Consider the following 20,833-nt stretch of genomic DNA (forward strand, 5'->3'; position numbering starts at 1 on the left):
TTTAACACCCTAACATGTATAAATATATTTGATGTCAAGCAATAAACTGTAATATTATTCTGACATGCATTTTAGATACCATCACTTGTTCAGAGTTAACTTAAATGTATACCTTGATCTGCCTTCTCGAAATTTTTATAAGATATTGAAAGAACATTTTGCAATAGAAATTAAACCAGAAAATTAAAAAAAAAAATGAATATGTGTCAATAAGCATGATAAGACACATATCACATCATCAGATTTCACTGTTAAAGAAGCATGTAATCTGAGTCAAAACTTGAAAACCCTACTTTTGAATAAATTGAAATCTGAGCCAAAACCCTAAGTTACAATGTTGGTAATTTCATATTGAACATGTGCACTAACATGACTAAATTTCAAGAAACAGTTGTTGTGACCAAAACTACCATGAACCAACATTTCGATCATCACAATAGGAGAGATGAATCGAAAAAAAACAAGAATGTGTCCATAGTAAACAGATGCCCCACTCCCTCTATCATTTTCTATGTTCAGTGGACCGTGAAATTGGGGTCAAAACTTTCATTTGGAATTAAAATTAGAAAGATCATATCATAGGAAACATGTGTACTAAGTTTCAAGTTGATGTAACTTTAACTTCATCAAAAACTACCTTGACCAAAAACTTTAACCTGAACTTTGCACTATCATTTTCTATGTTCAGTGGACCATGAAATTGGGGTCAAAACTATAATTTGGCATTAAAATTAGAAAGATCATATCATGGGGAACATGTGTATTAAGTTTCAAGTTGATTGGACTTCAGCTTCATCAAAAACTACCTTGACCAAAAACTTTAACCGGACAGACGAACGGAGGCACAGACGGACGGACGGACGAACGGAGGCACAGACCAGAAAACATAATGCCCCTCTACAATCGTAGGTGGGGCATAAAAAAAACAACGATTGGTCCTCTTTGATCATAGATAAGGCATAAAAACAAGGTAAACTAGATATAACAACAGAAATTTTCTTAAAGTTTCAGCATATTTACTCCCTAATTGCTGAATATGTCATGGAATATGTCTAGAGCATTTCTGCCATTAGAACGGCTATCATCAATAGAAATAAATCTAGGAGCAATTTAAGGCTTACTGGACTGTCTTGACACTTGTCACAAGAGGTAGTGATTTTGGAAGGTGCGTTTGACTCAAACCTTGGCTAAGGACTGCCAGTTTACCTGCCATTAGGTCTGTGGTGCTACAATATGTAGAGTCAATAGTGCTGAAAATTCTGATAAAGGTGATCAATCAATCAACCAACACATACATGTAGGTGACCTTTAGATATACATGTCATGTTTTTTGTAAAAAGTCTATAGATCATACAGCCTCATTGAATTTCAAAATTAATAAATCTTTATCATGTTTATGAGAAAAGGCTACAAAATTCAATACAAAATGGTTCAATTTCAATTTGTCATAATTTCATTAAAACTACTTAAAAGTTGTTTACTTCTTTCAAAAACTGATAAAATTTAATCAATATTAAGGTGAAAATTAAATCTAACTCACCAATAACATTTAAAACACCTTTAAAGCTACAGCATTTTTCAAATGAACGAAGAAATTGCTTTTTTTCGCATTTTCTACGCACAACTGACTATGAAATTATTGCCTTTCGTGATATATTAAAGTGAATAAATACATGTAAATATCACAACCTATAACATGAAATTGCAGGACTAATTTAGATTGATTATTCTCAATAAATGGTTGAAGTACACATGGTATTTTGTATGAAAATCAGCTAATTATTATACACTTATTCTTTACAACTGTCATCTATAAATTTGTGAGTTTCTTTCATTCATTTTCCCTGAGTTTACATTTGATTATATTCACTATATTCACTAGGAATTGACATGTAAACGACATTAACAACCAAACACTTTTATTAGTAACTATGGACAAAGATGCATAACCTCCATTATCAAAACCGCCACACATTTTCTGTGAAACAGTATACTGTGGATTCATTGTTTTCGTGGGTATCAATTTTCGTGGATTGCTCAAAACTTGCATATTTGTGGATATTTGATTTGGTGGTTTTGACAATCTCTGTATACAAAGTCTGTTGAAAATATGTTATTCGTTGAACCTTTGAATTCATGGTTCACATGTACCCACGAAACCTACAAAAATTGGTACTACGAGTAATAATGAATCCACAGTATCTTTGTACAAGTTTTCCACTGCTCCAATATAATGTTGTTGCTTCAAGAAAATTTCAATATTTTGTAATTAATGTATCTATTTTTGCAACTAAAAACTTAATACTATTGTTGAGATTATATATAGTGGTTTGCTAGGAAAACTACAAAAATAATTACCCCTGAGGAATAATAAGAAATCTACAGTGTATATTATACTTTACATTAAAAAAAAATCCGGAAAGAATGCTTGGCTGCATCAAGATCAAAAGTTCACACAATCCATTAAAATTCAACCAAACAAAGTCATCACATTAAATTATACATACAAACAATCAGTATCAGAAAAACAAATCTATACCTTCCCTACCTAAGGGTAGAATTCTTCATATATACATGTAAGTAGTATCAATGAATAATACACTTTGAATTAGCAACCTGTTGCATTGACAAAATAACCCCAGGCTAAAAAACAGATTGTAACATGGGATCAAAATAATATAATCTCTCTTTTAAGGAAAACAATTATGCTAAATTTATCGAGGTTAATCAGAAATATGTAAAGCATCTACATGTAATATATCTTTAACTAGTAGGTGAAAATTGTGTAAAAAAAAAACTCACATTTTTTTCTGAGAGGAAAAGGGGATTTAAAGATTAGTCAAAGGGGAATAACTAGTATCATGTATGTTATAAAATTGAGACTTGAAATGGGGGATTATGTTAAAGAGACAACAACCTGACCAAAGAGCAGATAACAGCCTAGGCCACTAATGGGTCTTCAACTCAGCAAGAGATTCCATCACCTGATGAAGTGACTTAGAAAAAGACTTTTGGAAATTACAATTCTTTGCATTTTTCTTAACAAATACACATGATAATATCTATTATCAAATCAAGAATAATACCATGTATCCCATGCTTTTTCAACCAGATATATAATATCAAGCAGATGGAGTGGTTGAACCAAATTTTACCTTTTATTTTCACTTTTTCAATTTACAAACAAAATAATTCTAGCGGTACTCACAGGGCATGCACTAAAAGTAATATGATAAAATGTCATTTGAAATGTAAATAACAGTTGACTTTCATATATTTTGTATAATTCTTATCAAAATAAAAACATAAAGTAACAAAAGTATTACTGTATTACGTAATACATCAATTCTATATTAATCTATATCTGTTTTTTCTAGAGACTGATTTATACAAGCATAATTTATCTATCAAATATAATTAATCTTTCATTGGAGATAACCCTTTCAGCACTCTCTGAATTAGTATGATTATTAATCCTAATGATATGAATAGTTTTTGGCAATGTGGCACAAGATAAACTTGATATGGCCAAACCAAGGAGTTCAACTAAGATGGCAAGTTCATTTTGAACACACAAAGAAAGGCTTAGTTACCCAAAACAAAATTTAAATATTATCATTGAACATACCTTTTATTGCTTCAATGCATAATTATGTCAGCAACATGTTCTAAAATATTTATAAATACATCCAATTTTACAGATTTTTTCCCCCAATGAACTCTTACAAAATATACACATCGTAGGTTTTTGTAGACCATGAGAGACTCTTTTTCACATAACATTAAAGGAATTTCTTATATCCATACTTAAATACTTACAAAAATTCCGATGTAAAAATCGTAAAATCCTCTTTTATGCAGTGCACATTAAATCACTTAAATTCACAAATAAGGTAAAATATTGACCTACATTTACACATTTTTAATTTAAAATTAAATCTTTTGTGTCAACTGACAAACTTGTTATAGAACATTTATAAACACAAATCTGACAATTTGAGGTCAATATTGACATTTTTTTTTTACGTAAAGTACCCAAGTATTATCCAGCTTATTAACTTGCATACCACTCCACCCAATGGACAAATTTACCTGCATTTTAACACCTGTTGACGTGTCATACCTGTTTAATGACAATCTCTACTCCATTTGTAGATCTTGATCAGAGTTCAATAAATAAAACTATTAATACAAAAGATGGAAGAACACCCCACATTTTCTTTTTTTAAATCCTTTAATTATTGGCACACAGATATTGTTTAAGCTGACATAAACTATTCCAACTATTAGAAAAAGTACACTTTGATCTCAGATTTCACATTCAATATATAAACTTTTTAAATTTTGTACGGTGGAAGACTGTCTCCAAAACACTCAACAGTGATGTCAAAGGAAAAAAGTAAAAAAAAAAAAAAAGACCCAAATGAATTCTACAATCGAAACACCACTATTCTCTTATCTAATACCCTATATGTATGTAACTGTGGTCAATTTAATCTTACATTTGAATATAAAGTTAATTACTTATGTATTCTTGTATGTATGTTTTTACTTGTTATAGCTTGACCCCTATGGGTGTATTTTGCAATAAAGATTATTATAATGAAAATTACTTATGAAATAGAGTACATCTAGATTTTAACACCTAAATTTATAACAAAAGTTATTGATTCACAACAAAATGCATTTAGAATGAGATATCTCTTTTTATCAGTCTTTTTTTAATCGTAAATTTATCCTTACAATTAGACATACATGTACCTATTGTTAAACAGGTTAAAAGTAAGGTAACAATACAATATCTCCTTAAAGAGCCAATGACCCGATTAGTTCAACCAATTTTATTTATGGGACGGTTTTTAATTGAACTAGACCTTTATATATCTCTATGTGTGACAGAATTTACATATACAATGTATTTTGTAAAACACTTTACATAAAACTTAAATAAAATTTTTCATACAAAACATTTTTTTTTAAATTTTAAATTCCTTTTCTAATCTTATTGTCCTGAAATGCTCTTCTAATTTTTTAAAAGTAGAATAACCTCTGTTATTGGTATTAATATGTAATAAATTTTTGATTTAACTGGAGTATGGCACTGAGATCAACATGTTGTGTACATGTACGCCTCATGTGCTGATTTAATAACTCAATGGTGTAAGAATTTTTCGTGCACACAAAAATATTTCTCAGGACTAAATGAACTCGAAAATCAAGATATAGGTTCAAAATGATGTTGTGTTCTTTCCTTACAACTTTAATGCTGTCGATCTTTTATCAAATCAAGCTAGAAATATAATGTATGAATTACTGGTATACATATACAGAACCTGTTAACCTTTCTACCACCAATAGCACTCTAGTTTGGACAACAAACTGAATGCTCCCTAACAAAACAAGGTAATATGTAAAAAAAAAAATTGTAAGGATTCTTGGGAACCCAGTGTCTCGCCTACTTTTGCTGTAAATTGCAGGCTCAACAAAAATGAGAAAAAATAATTTTAAAAATATTCCTTTGGAAACAATCTTTTGATTGTAAGAACATGAAGAAGCTTATTAATTCTGTCCAAGTTTGGTAAAAATGCAGGATAGTTTATGATTCTAATAAATGTTTTTCATCATTAATTTTAATATAGGATTTTTTTCTAAATCATGTTTTATAAAAATCAAAAGGGTTATAATTTGAAGAAATTTAAGAAATTGGTCATGTTAGTGGACAACAATTAATTTTCCACAGGGAATCATTTTGAAACAGCAAATTATATATATCTACCTATTGCTTTTCATTGAAATCCTAGCAAAATCAAATGTTCCTAAAAAATTTGACACCACTGAGGGATCAATTAGGAATATTAATGGATTAAATATATCTAAACATCAACTTTAAAAAAAATCCTAACACAGATATGTTTCTCTCTTTGGGATTTTATTTAAAAAAAAAATATACTATTTTTCTATCACCTTGTTCACTTTTAAAAATCAACAACAAGATTTAAATAACTGATCTGCCTTGTTTATAATTGAACTGTATATATGTATACTGTTCAACGGTTAGACAACTTCATTTATAATACTGCTCTATTTGTACTGAACAAAATGACCATTTAAACCTTTGATGGTAAGTCCTTTGATCACTGACTGTCCACTAATAAAATGTATTCAATAAGTTGTGAATTAAAGCAATTGTAACATTACAAGTTGAATAGAAGACTAAAATAAATATACAAAATATACAATGTTTAAATGAAAGCATTTTTATTCATATTGAATTAGTAAAAATGTAGTACATTTGTGTACCAGCTAGTAAACAAATTATATTGTATACCATATTCAATACTCCTCAATATACACGTACTTAAAAATATAGGAGTGGGGGAAAAGGGTGGTGGGGGGGGGGGGGGGGTATAAAACTATCACTGTCAAGCTGCTCACCAATATGAACACGTATTTTATTCTTGAAACTGTTCCTGATAAAAGTGCGACAAAAATAGTTGTTATACTAACAGATGGACAGACAGTTGATTGCAAGATAGATAATTAGGATAAATTTATTTTTATTAAAGTCTCACGTAGTGATCTTACACACCAGTAAAATATTTACAAGTACAATCACAAAAAAAAAAACAAGATCAGCACCCAGCCTATTAAGGCTTTCTTGTTTTTATATATAGATTAGACCGTTGGTTTTCCCGTTTGAATAATTTCACACTGGTAATTTTTGGGCCCCTTTATAGCTTGGGGTTCGGTGTGAGCCTAGGTTCTGTGTTGAAGACCGTACCTTGACCTATAATGGTTTACTTTTATAAATTGTGACTTGGATGGAGAGTTGTCTCATTAGAACTCATACACATCTTTCTACATGTGTATCTATTATGAGACACTATATATGTCGCTCCAATTCTAAACTGGAGTGTAAAATTGTTCTGCTATACCATGAGACCAGACATATTGTCTGACTTCTGGACAAGAAAGTATTAATCTGTGTAATATTTCTTGTCAGTCCTTTCAACTAGTGTCAATGATAGCTTAAATTCTAACTTAAAAGCTTTCAATGCACATGTACATCATGTATATTTATAACATTAGTGGATTATAATTAAAATATGATGTAATTATAATCTTAAATTTCATCTTTAAGATTATGCATAGCGCAACAAACCTAGGAAAAAACTATAAATAGTAAAATTCATGTAAACGTGGCAAATATGGTATATTAACTTAAAGTGGGAGTCAGAATTTTATAAAGACCACACAATAACTTGCATCAGAATTGTAATAATTCAATACTAAAATTACTTGCCATTTAAAATCTATCCCTTTAAATAGAAACATATATACATGTATAATCTAAAATACATATATTCCTAAGGAAGTATTGATATGTTTTTAGAAATTGCACCTAAATGTATATAGATATCACTGATAAAAGAATTCCTGTAGCTTTGTAAGATGTAAATTCTTACATGTCTTAACATAAATGAATCAAATTACTAAAAAAAAAAACATCAAAGTTTTGTATGACAATGTGTAATACATTTGCAAGTTTAAATTTTTGCAGGCTAGCTATAGATGCACTTAAACATGTACATGATACATGCACAACATATGCAGACTATATTCGTACTGTTTGAGGGTTAAGTGAGAGGAAAAACTTCTTTCATACATGTTTGTGTACACATGTCTTACCTCATTTATATTCCCTTTTCCATCATCTCAGGAGCCTGGCTAGACAGGGTGTCACTAAAATGAAAAAAAAACATACTTAGGATAAATAATTGAGCATAAGTTTACACTAAGATAATTATATATATAAGATTGTTGTTTGTTTTTTGTTGTACTTCAGTGTTTCTGTTGTTACGTTGTATTTCTCTTTAAATTGATGTGATTCCCTCTGGTTTTTTTTGCCTTTATTTATATACATATATCATGTATATACGTTTTTTGTTTTTATATAGATTAGACTGTTGGTTTTCCTGTTTGAATGGTTTAACACTGGTAGTTTTTTGGGCCCTTTATCTGTGTCAGCCAAGGCTCCTTGTTGAAGACCGTACATTAACCTATAATGCTTTACTTTTATACATTGTTACTTGGATGCAGAGTTGTCTCATTGGCACTCATACCACATCTTCCTATATCTATGTACATGTATAATACACATTTACATCCTTGCAACAAGATGATCAATGAATTCGGTAGAAATCAAATTGAATTCACAGAATGTTTTTTTTCTATATTCACAGTGTAGTGATGGTTTCAAACACTTTATACAATGTTATACAATGTAATGAAATTCTTTTAGATCAAATGATTAGATATTAAAGGGTGCAATACATTATACATCATTTTGTGTACATTTATCAACAGTAATAATATATTATAAACATGCAACAATTTTGTACTCAACATGTTTAATTTGTTTATATGTCCATGATGTCAATAAACATGATAAAGATTATAATTAAAAAATTCAAATTCAAAATCATATTTGATTGATTCCAAATTTAAACAAATCATTTGACTCCTGAGTTTTCAGCTTTTAAGGGTACAATGTATTATTCACCATTCCAACTTAGCAGGCTTCAGAACACTTATAAATGTGGTTTTTGTATATCATATTTAACAATTTACTAGGTAATCTTCAACATAATTATTTGCCCATAGGTATTTGTTTTTAGGATTTACAGATAAATCCTTTTCAATGGATTGCTTTGTAAATAGAGATTTGAAATTAATTTTACTCCATTTCAATTGTATATTCTGAATTTAATTATTTAATATGTTTTTAAACCAATTTCTATCAATAAAACTGTCAGTCCCCCTGGCAATATATTATACATGTACAATGTACATGTATAATATTTTAAACACATTTAAAAACTACATGTACATTGTATAAACACAAGAGTAAATTTGGAAAATACACTGTCATGACTGTAGGCATAATTTGGAATGATGGCTCTTGAAATGGGGGACCTGTGACAGGATTGATTTCCTCAGTACACGTTCATAGCCAACCTTAAGCGATTGTTCAAGAAAAGTATTTCAGAGAATTTTCTCTAGCTCAGCCAGTTAAAACACTGCCTTGTTATACAAGAGGTCCAGGGTTTTAGTCCGGGAGGAGACTATCATTTGATTATTGAAAATATGAAGAATCCTCTTTTAGAAAAGTTGTTTCAAATATAATTAATTTCCCCCTTTTACTTTTTTATTTTCTACAACAGCAAGCTATAGCCCCTTGTGTATCCCACATTTGGAAGGTAACAAATTATTATGTTCCCAACCTGTCAACCTCTATAGTTTTTAAAATAGAATATGTTGCACTTCCTTACATTGCTCACTGAGAAAAGTGCTGAGTCATCATGATAGGTCAAATTGATTGGTAATGATATAAAACTTTATTCTAGGATGTCAATACTAACTATATTGTGTAAAATGCACCATATTATAGTTCTTTTGTATTCTATTTCACCTTTCGCAATGATTTTTTCAATTGGAAACACCAGAATTCAAGTCGCGATAAATTATTTTTACTGAAATGTTTGCCTTTTTTGCTGTGTAACTCTCTAAATGTATCACTTGGGTATTTCTGTAAACATAATCTATTAAAATGGGAAATTGTTTGGTTTAGTTTGTACTGTTTATGGAATTAGGCAATATTTGGTCACATTGGAAGCATTTTCAGTGTTAGAATTGTTCATCTAAGAAAAAAAGAGGCCCACTTGAGGCTAAATTTACATAGAATTTATACTCTCCTGTGTAAAGAATTGTTCACATTCTTGATAATTCATGCAGCAAATATTTCAAAAGTGCTTCATTTTGTAGTTTATTTCTTTTATGATATCAGACATAAGTAATTTTTCATTTCCTACTGTTTGAAAGGACTTTTGGTGGAAATTAATACTCCCAAGGGACATAATTCAGCTTATTCATTGATTAATACAGGCAACAAAGGCAACTTTACAGCTGAGTATTTTCCATATTTAATGTTTAAATTGTCTAATATCTTTGTTTTCATCATCTCAAGACAGAATAATAGATTTTATAACAAGCTCTGAAATTTTTAACCACAATATGGCATATACTAAAGCATGGAATGGAGATTAGTATGAAAAATCTTGAATTTGTGCATTTGTTGTAAATTTTTGATAAAATGAATACAAATTGAATGGAACTGTCCATTTTATCTGTTTAAATGGAACTATTTATCATTCTTTTTAAATAAGATAAGATATGATTGGATACAGGTTGTTTATTAAGGCTTTTCTGAAAGAAGTAGAGAATGAGGTAAACCAGCTTGTAGGGGTGGGGACATAAAATGATCTATGTTTCTTTAAGTACTGGGGACATACAAGTATTTTTTATAGCCAAGGTTTTCACAATAGCCCAGTATTGCTTTAATAATGTCATAAGAATTCTTTATATCTTTATGTCACAGTATAGGGAAAACGGTAGTATTTAATTTTCCCAGCATTAGGTTGGCCTTTTGTGTACCCAAGGCAGGTGAAGGAAGTCAAATTAGGAGCGCTGTGATTGGATGTAAGGCTTAAAAAAAAAAGATATGTGGTTCCGGTAACATCATTTTGAAAAATAGGGTCGGTAGGTCGGAATTCTTTTTTTTTTTTTTTTTTTTTTTTTGACATCGTAAATGAAATCCGGAAAATTATCATGTTTTTTCCAAGTCCGGATCCGTAATTAGTTTCAAAAACCGGAAGTGTGCCATTTGCAATGTTTTTGAAGCACCTGCTGTGCAAATTTCTTGGATTTTAACCTATTTGGAATACCTTTTGACATTAATAAAATGTTTTACTGGCTTTCTATGCAAGAGGAAGCAAGAGAGAAAAAATATTATGTCATCTATCAGAAGCCCGTGTCAAAAACAGGGTCGGTTGATAAATTTTTTAAAATTTTTTTTTGGAAGATCCAATAAAAAAGTTAGGGTCGGGGCTAAAAAAAACAGGGTCGGTCGGGTTACCGGAAACACAGATCTTTTTTTTCTCGGCCTAAGGGTACAATATATTTTTTATTTATCTATGAATAACTGCAGTGTGTATATTTACAATATAAATTTTGAAACCTATTAAAATATTTTCTAGAGAATTATTCGAAAAGACTTGTAAAATTTCATAAATTTGGTGCAAAATGACGGTGGGCATGGATAACATAAACAAGCTCCGTTGGAAGTTGGTCATGATACTATTTGGCTTTAATTTTTAAAACACAATAATAAAGTACTAATTAAACACATCATATAGCTGTTTTATCCAGGTTTTTATCTTGAAAAGTGGTAAATTTAGAAAATGTTAACATTGTCGCCTATGGCAGTATAAATAGTACCGTTTTCCCTTAAACAGGCTCCCAGATAGTTTCAACTGGATGAAAAAGCTGTGTAATTTTAGAACGTATCTGGAATGGCATGAACAGGAATAAAAAGGGATTAGGTGTATATAATTTATTTAGGTGTGTAAGATGGTATTTCAATTTGTTCGGTAGTATGCGGTGGTCACTGGTGTTCGGTGATGAAATGACCCACAGCATTTAAATGCATTGTTCGTCCCAAAAATATGGGGGGGGGGGGGGGGGGGGGAAGTCTGTCCAACAACTGGAACCTGACCTGATCGTGATGTTTATATCTTCTTAGACTCTTGCATTTTCGAATTTTACCCCATGTTATAGTTCAAATAACAAACATACAACAAGATAATTGTATTTACACCTGTAACACATGTATAGATATTTACACATATGTATATGCTCCACTTCGATGTCACCTTTATAACAACACACCTGTTACAATAATACATTGACAGGTGTCCGACGGGAAAATATTTTCAATGCTTGACAGTGGCTTAAACTCCTAAAAAATAATTCAGTAGCCTTTGCTTACCTTTACACATGCATAAAACCGGTTATTATCAATGTAGTTCTTTAATAAGCCATGAATACAATTTCTGAACTGTTTAGGTGGCACGGTAGTATTTCCTGGCCCATAAGGGATAATGATAGCCTTTTTAGAATTTTCACCACTTTCTAACACTGCAAAAAATTCTACATTCACAGTTAACTGAAGTACTTTCATTTTACTATTCAGAAATGAATTTGAATATGTATCATGACCGTTTACTTTTTTTGCTATTTTTAAAAACCTAAGGCCACTAGTACTTTTAGGTCTTTTACGGTGCAGTGAATACAAAATTTAAAAAAATTCTCAAAAATTCATTTTCATCTGTATGTAAAATTATTTCATATTTTTCTACACCTGATTCATCCCTCAGTTTGGAAAAGTATGTTCAGTTGATACTGTATTTTTTGTCCAATCACACTGTTTAGATACATTTACCTAAGTAGGGTACACAAAAGAGCAACCTAAATTCTGGAATGCAAATACTACCGTGCCACCTTAACCAAGACATAACAAACTTGAAACCAGTCATGACACCTATGATGCATAGACTTCTTACTTTGGAACATATTACAATAAAGAATACTAGTCTGCACTCATTTGTTACCCCAAAAAGATGAAACATTACATCCCTACCCCATCTGGCAGATTTTCACTTTTTTTTCATCTTACCATTTTTACTTAAGGAGTGAACAAAACCCAAATATATGATGTTTTAAATCAACACAGAAGTCAAACATGGTGATTCAGGAGGAATTGTTGGATTGCCAACTCTGTTTATGGTTAATCTGACTGAAAGAAATAGTTTAAGCACCAAATCATGAAAACTGATATTAAAGTCCATTCCACATTTTACAGCATGCCTTATATTACTTTAAACATTTCCAGATTATGAGAGCAATACAACAAGAGTCTTTAGATTGCAGTTAACTATTATTCCAAAATCTGTTTGACAATACATGTACTAGAATACATCTCTAAGTTGACTGTTTGTCTATTTCTCATGTATGCATTAAGTTAAATTATGTCCCCTTACATAATCAATTTGCCTTTATTAGGCTTTTCACTGTCAGAAAATCTTAACAACTAATGGTATTTGCATGGAAAATGAATAAACCATTTAATCTTGCTGATATAACATAATAAATACATTCTTTGTCAAAAATAATGTCTAGCCAATGTATAGAAACCCCTATTTCTATCTCTATTTCAGACCAATATGAGAGCTAAATGGATAAGTAAGGACCCCTTAACCACTTACTGGTTCCCCAAAAGCTCCTACTGGTGTCATGTTACATCAGAACTACAAATTAAACCTCAAGAAAACTAGTATAGCTGTACTTGTGTTGAAAAAAATAAGAAATTATGCAATTTATTTATTTCGGTGAAAATAATAGGATGTACATGCAACCGAAGAATGTCGCGTCTCAAATTTCAGTGGTTGCACATGTGTCAGACACTGCGAAAAGTTAAAGCGAGCATATATAATTAAAAAAGTATTGCAAGTTACATAAAAATAATGAAGTTCTACTTTCTAGGTAAATTTGTACATTATTACCTACAGATCAGGCAAAATTTGCTGAATCAGCAATTTTTACTCTAAGGGGTGGAATTTAAGGCTTGTTTTTATCATAGTTGCCCTTAAACAACTTTTTATTGATAAACTTACAAATTGCATAGGTAAAAAAAGCTCCTTTATTGATTTAGTGTAAAAATATATATCCCCCTTAAGGTGGCACGGTAGTATTTCCTGGCCCATAAGGGATAATGATAGCCTTTTTAGAATTTTCACCACTTTCTAACACTGCAAAAAATTCTACATTCACAGTTAACTGAAGTACTTTCATTTTACTATTCAGAAATGAATTTGAATATGTATCATGACCGTTTACTTTTTTTGCTATTTTTAAAAACCTAAGGCCACTAGTACTTTTAGGTCTTTTACGGTGCAGTGAATACAAAATTTAAAAAAATTCTCAAAAATTCATTTTCATCTGTATGTAAAATTATTTCATATTTTTCTACACCTGATTCATCCCTCAGTTTGGAAAAGTATGTTCAGTTGATACTGTATTTTTTGTCCAATCACACTGTTTAGATACATTTACCTAAGTAGGGTACACAAAAGAGCAACCTAAATTCTGGAATGCAAATACTACCGTGCCACCTTTAGGCAACTTGAGCAATGAACTTTTTTCATTGGCTGAAAGATAAGGTCAACCGGATACACCTGAATACCCGCCAAAATGCCAAATTTCAGTTTAGCTGAAAACCATTGTGAGCGAAAATAATATAAAGCTTCAACGGACGAAAATGAAATAAAACTCATATTTTAAATTTGATTTATTTTTCGGTATTTTAACGGGCCACTTTTGAGTTATTTCGTGGCCAGTTTTATTAAGTGGATGCTCAATCATCGCATGGTCAACCATACTGAGTAAAAATCCTACCTACTGTATTGATTGTTATTTTTTTCTTCCTAAACATGCATGATATATTTGTCACTGAACTTTAAGAAACAACAATCGATCATAATGCACAAGTCATGCATCAGTGCTAATTCATTCAACGTCACAGTACTCAACATGATTCACCGAGTAACCAAATTGCACCTATCAAGTTATTCAAAGTATCTTGTCTTAGGGAGGGATAAATCCTACTTTGTAAAGGATCAATCTGATTCAAACAAAAAAATCTCTGAAACTGACATTATCAAGATGCTTTTATAACGAATTGTTCCCCTCTTCTTGCCGACTTGTTTCTTTATTATTATGCGGCTGACTTTATACAGGAACTTCGTAGGAAGAAAGATAAGAAGTTAGCAATATCCTTTCATTCTACTTTCCGCTATATAGATGATTTTCTTTCACTAAATAATTCAAAATTTGGTGACTATGTTGAACACATCTATCCCATAGAACTAGAGATAAAGCCACAACAGATACAGTGAAGTCGGCCTCATATCTTGACTTACATCTAGAAATTGACCGGCAATAAGGGTCGGTTGAAAACAAAACTTTACGACAAAAGAGATGATTTCAGCTTTCCAATTGTGAACTTTCTATTTCTAAGTAGAAACATTCCAGCAGCACCTGCATACGGGGTATATATCTCCCAATTGATACGATATTCCCGTCCTTGCATTTCAGTCTAACATGATTTTCTTGATAGATGGTTGCTGCTCACAAATAAGCTATGAAACAAAGAGTTACAAATGGTGAAGTTGAAATCATCCCTTCGTAAATTTTACCGTGACGCAATCACAAGTTAGTTGACCGTTATGGAATAACCGTTTCACAAATGATCTCAGATATGTTCCTTACGTCGTAACTACAATCCCCTTCCCTTTCATGAATGTGATCTACCGAATTAGACAACTGACCTGAATGTTATATCATGAGCAACACGACGAGTGCCACATGTGTAGCAGGATCTGCTAACGCATCCGGAGCACCTGATATCACCCCTAGTTTTTGACGGGGTTCGTCTTGCTTAATCTTTAGATATCTATGTTGTGTCATGTGTACTATTGTTTGTCTGTTTGTCGTTTTCATTTTTAGCCATTGCATTGTCAGTCATTGTAAATTTTCGATTTATGAGTTTGACTGTCCCTCTGGTATCTTTCGTCCCTCTTTTATTAAAAAACAGCAGCGGAAATCTTACAAGCTGTCATACAGACAAAATAATTTATTTGTTTTTAACCTGATAAGCTCTCTATCTGAGTACTGACATTCTCGACAGTATTGATACACTTATCATGTAGACAATTTTAAGAACGACAGAAGTTTGAAAAGTCGAATGTAAATTTCGTATTTTGTCAAATACACAACCCCACTGTATAACCACTTACATCCGTTTCTTATTTTAGCACGTCCTTTAGTCTTAAAGTAAATCTAATACATTTTTAAATTGTATTGGAAATATAATGACTTATTTTTAGGGATTTACTTATTGGTAAATTACTATAGTATTACATGTACTCTATATGGTGCACCACCTCAGTGGGAAAAGGGTTAGATGGTGACCCCAGGATTCACCTCTGAGGAAGAGTGAAACTGTAAGTAATGCTTCATTGCAGATCAAAATCAAACATGTAAACAAAGCAATGTATACACATTTCTTATTGTAACCGGAGGGGGTCTTAATCAAAATTCATAGATTTTTTTTAATAATTTGTCAAAATGAAGCTTTTAGCATGCGTTTGTCAAAAATATAATAAAAAGTATTGGTCACCGGACCCCTCAATGCTACAGATCTTGTGTAGAGTATGGCATGGGAAATCAAAAAGATAACTCCTTGAAAGAATTTTTAGATAAAATGTGAGAATATATCTCTTATATATAAAAAGAAGATGTGGTATGATTGCCAATGAGACAACTATCCACAAAAGACCAAAATGACACAGACATTAACAACTATAGGTCACCGTACGGCCTTCAACAATGAGCAAAGCCCATGCCGCATAGTCAACTATAAAAGGCCCCGATAAGACAATGTAAAACAATTCAAACGAGAAAACTAACGGCCTTATTCATGTAAAAAAATGAACGAAAGACAAATATGTAACACATAAACAAACGACAACCACTGAATTACAGGCTCCTGACTTGGGACAGGCACATACATAAATAATGTGGCGGGTTTAAACATGTTAGCGGGATCCCAACCCTCCCCCTAACCTAGGACAGTGGTATAACAATACAACATAAGAACGAACTATAAAAATCAGTTGAAAAAGGCTTAACTCATCAGATCGACAAAAATACAAGTGGACGTGGCCCGGTACTTATACATCCCGACACAAAAAGCCACAATGAACAGATCTGAAAGTACTGGCAGTTATCTGACAGCTAGTTCAAAGCTACTTACAACTAATAAAAAAAATCATGCAACTAAGACTAAACTATCAATCCGTACACATCCAACATCCAATGGATTTAGTGTAAAGACGTCATAAACAGCCAGAGAAAAACATGACCTTGTGCAATGCCAAGTTACAGGTATCGACAGATTGTAGATCCATGAATATGTATATGCATATAACATACTAGTAATATTTAGTTAGCTTTTAATTTACTGATAAAAAAATCAATATTTCTAAAAATAAAAACAATATTCAATGATCCTATTACAGTGCTGAATAGGTAACCTTTTAGAATATGTTTATTTAAAGGAGCGACAAGTTTACATGGATCATTTCTAAATTTCCGGGCACAGTTAACAACATTTCCGTAAAAATGAGGATGTGCTATCCCGTTTGAAATAAGTTTTCTACAGGTACAACCAAACTTCAAAACCAAATCTTTATATCTATGGAAAAATTTAGTAAAGGTTTTAAGTAATTTATGGTAACGATATCCCTGGTTTAATAATTTACTAGTAATACATAGGTTGTGTTCGTTAAAATCAAAAACGTCACAACAGACACGGGCATAGCGAACAAGTTGTGAAATATAAACACCGTAAGATGGTGCCAAAGGAACATCACCATCTAAAAATGGAAAATTAACAATAGGGAACGAAAAATCGTCTCTTTTGTCGTAAATTTTAGTGTGGAGTTTCCCGTTTAAAACCGAAATATGTGAATCCAGGAAAGGACAGTTATTACCGAATAAATTTGATTTATTTAAAGTAAGTTCCTTGGGGTAAACTTCCGCAGTATATTGAGAAAATTCTTGATTATTTAACGAAAATATATCATCAAGATAACGGTAAGTGTTGTTGAATTTATCAATTAAATGCAATTTCGACGGGTCTTTACTGAGTTTAGTCATGAACTGTGATTCGTAACAGTACAAAAACAAATCTGCTATTAAAGGGGCACAATTAGTGCCCATGGGGATACCTACAACCTGTCAATAAACTTTGTTGCCGAAACGTACATAAATATTATCAAGGAGAAAATTAACAGCTTCAATCATCTCATCACACCCCCAGTAAGTATATCTAGCATATTTACCTTTCTCATTAGAGAAGAAGGCTTAAAATGAGTTGCAGCAAATATATCTAGATTCAGCTTTACAAAACGACCATTTAATTAAATAGGAAAACTTTTGTTTAATAAGATAGCGTGGAAGTGTAGTGTAAAGAGGAGAAAAATCAAAACTATTAACAGAATCAAAAGGACCATCAAAAGCACGTAATTTATCTAAAACATCCAAAGAATTTTTTACATTCCAAAAATGGTTAATACCACTATGTTCATATATTTTATTACAATAGTTTATGATAAGCTCTTTAATAGTAGTTAATGAACTACTTATAACATGCTTACAGATAAGAAAAAGAAAAAATGGTGTCACCGCGAATTTGTTTTTGTTATGTACAGATTAAAATTGGTAAATTCCCAACACTTTCTATTATAAAAATTACTTTATCTGAGTTATCTCCCCTTATATGGTAAAAGTTGAAAAAAGTTAACCAAACACAAATAAGGTGTTTTTGAGAAATTACAGCCGTAATTATGATAAAACATACAATTTTCTATATTTACATTAAAAGTCTTAAATTATATACTACTCTCAAAATTTGCACATTTCATCAAAGAATAGACCAAAGTTATCTGCTACTTCACAATCAAAGATGGAGGAAGACACCTGGAGTCACGTTATATATTTTTTTCGTCTTCCATTATTTCATTTTTTTCAATGTTTATTAAAATCTAAAAAATCTACAACCGATACTATTCCATCAATGTTATATCTCAGACAGTATGCATTAGCATAACAGAGTTTGGTACTATTAAAACGTTTAAACCCGCCACAATTGCTTGCACCTGTCCTAAGTAAGGATTCTGATGTTCAATAGTTGTCGTCTGCTGATGTGGTTCATAAGTGTTCAACGTTTCTCGTTTTTGTTTTATAGATAAGACTGTTGGTTTTCCTGTTTGAATGGTTTTACACTTGTAATTTTTGGGGCCCTTTGTATAATTGCTGTTCGGCGTGAGCCAATGGCTTCTTGTTGAAAACCGTACTGTGACCTTGATGGTTTACTTTAACAAATTGTGACTTGGATGGAAATTTGTCTCATTATCTCTCACACCACATCTTCTTATATCCATTAAAAATCAAGTGTACTCTGATTGGTTCATCATAGAATATGACAAGACTGGTTCATCATAGAATATGACAACAATGATTCATCAAATAATATGGCAACAATGATTCACTAAATAATATGGCAACGATTTTTTACCAAAGTTTATGACAACAATGGTTCACCAAAGAATATAGCAACAATGGTTCATCACATACTATGGCAACAATAGATCATCACAGAATATGGCAAAAATGGTTCACCAAAGATTATGGCAACAATGGTTCACCAAAGAATATAGCAACAATGGTTCATCACATACTATGGCAACAATAGATCATCACAGAATATGGCAAAAATGGTTCACCAAAGATTATGGCAACAATGGTTCATCACAGAATATGGCAACAATGGTTCATCACAGAATATGGCAACAACGGTTTACCAAAGAGTATGGCAACAATAATTCATCACAGAATATGGCACCAATGGTTCACCAAAAAATATGGCAACAATGGTTCATCAGCGAATATGGCAACAATGGTTCACCAAAGAATATGGCAATAATGATTCATCAAAGAGTATGGCAACATTGGTTCACCAAAGAATAGAACAACAATGGTTCATCACAGAATATGGCAACAATGGTTCACCAAAGAATATGGCGATAATGATTCATCAAAGAGTATGGCAACACTGGTTCACCAAAGAATATGGCAACAATGGTTCATCACAGAATATGGCGACAATCATTCATCACAGAATACGACAACAACGGTTTTCCAAAGAGTATGGCAACAATAATTCATCACAGAATATGGCACCGAAGAATCTGTTATTGATCGCGACGTAAATAAAGCTGGATGTTTGGTCTTCTAAATGGCTTATGTCATTTAACCCTGACAAAACCGAAATTATGATTTGCTCAAATATAGACCCCAGACTATTCCTTAGATAATAAAAATATACCTATAAGTGCATCTCATAAGCACCTGGGAGTAAATTTCAGTAGTGACGCAAAATGGAACAATCATATTGAAAGTATTATTACAAATAAAGACTTAAATGTTTTACATAAACTTAAATGCCGATTATCATGAAACAATATAGAAAAAAAATGTACTTAGTTTTTATTCGACCCATTTTTGAATATGCCACGGAAGTGTTTGATAATTGTGGAATATGCTACTCTCATAAATTTAAAAATTCGCAATTAGAGGCTGCAAGAATAGTCACCGGTCTACCAGTATTTACTAAAACTGAAATTGTATACCCTGAGGTTGGCTGGGAATCTCTTTTTGAAGGTAGAAAGAGAAGAAAATTACAGATGTTTTATAAAATGAACCAAAAACATGCACAATAGTACCTATGCCATCTTGTACCTCCAAAGAACAACCAACTATCCGTTACGAAATGGTCATGATTTTTTTTTGTTCCATTTTTCCGACTTTCCCTTACTACTGAATCGTTTATTCCCTCCACAATACGTGAGTGAAACAAACTTGATCTAAAAATTCGCAGTATCGACTCTATTTCTAAGTTTAAGAAAGAATTGAAACATGATAGTCATGTAAGTAAAGTTGAAACGTTTTATTTGTACGGCCCAGGGAAATCGATTATCATTTTAACGCAGTTGCGATGTTCCGCTTCATTCTTAAACCATGGCCATTCTAGAGCTATTATCATAAATGATAATTGACAATGTGGGTCAGACATTGAGGATATCCAGTACTACCTCTTTATTTGTACAAAATATACTTCATATAGTTAACTTTATTCAATAATCTTAACTGGCTTTCCGAAAACTCTGTTTGTTTTAGATACATTAAACATGTTTCTGAGCGCTCAACCTCCTTATAACCTGGTCAGTGTTGTTACAAAGCAGAATTAGAACAA

General features: G+C 31.6%; 1 protein-coding gene across 4 annotated transcripts in view; it reads right to left on the minus strand.

The window, feature by feature from the left end:
• LOC143049954 (synaptotagmin-like protein 5) overlaps window positions 1-11,965 on the minus strand; it is a 60,978-nt gene extending 49,013 nt beyond the window's left edge. For 2 of the 4 annotated variants that reach the window (XM_076223734.1, XM_076223731.1), the window contains exons 1-2: window positions 11,888-11,965; window positions 7,690-7,743 (exon numbers count right to left, since the gene is read on the minus strand). The gene's annotated coding sequence lies outside the window, so the exon portion shown is untranslated. Of the gene's footprint in view, window positions 1-3,819; window positions 3,918-4,123; window positions 4,146-7,689; window positions 7,744-11,887 lie in introns of those variants that run through there. The other 2 variants (XM_076223733.1, XM_076223732.1) reach the window with 2 other exon arrangements.
• Between the last annotated feature and the right edge of the window lie 8,868 nt (window positions 11,966-20,833).

Source organism: Mytilus galloprovincialis, chromosome 10 (assembly GCF_965363235.1).
Source record: "Mytilus galloprovincialis chromosome 10, xbMytGall1.hap1.1, whole genome shotgun sequence".
NCBI lineage: Eukaryota > Metazoa > Mollusca > Bivalvia > Mytilida > Mytilidae > Mytilus > Mytilus galloprovincialis.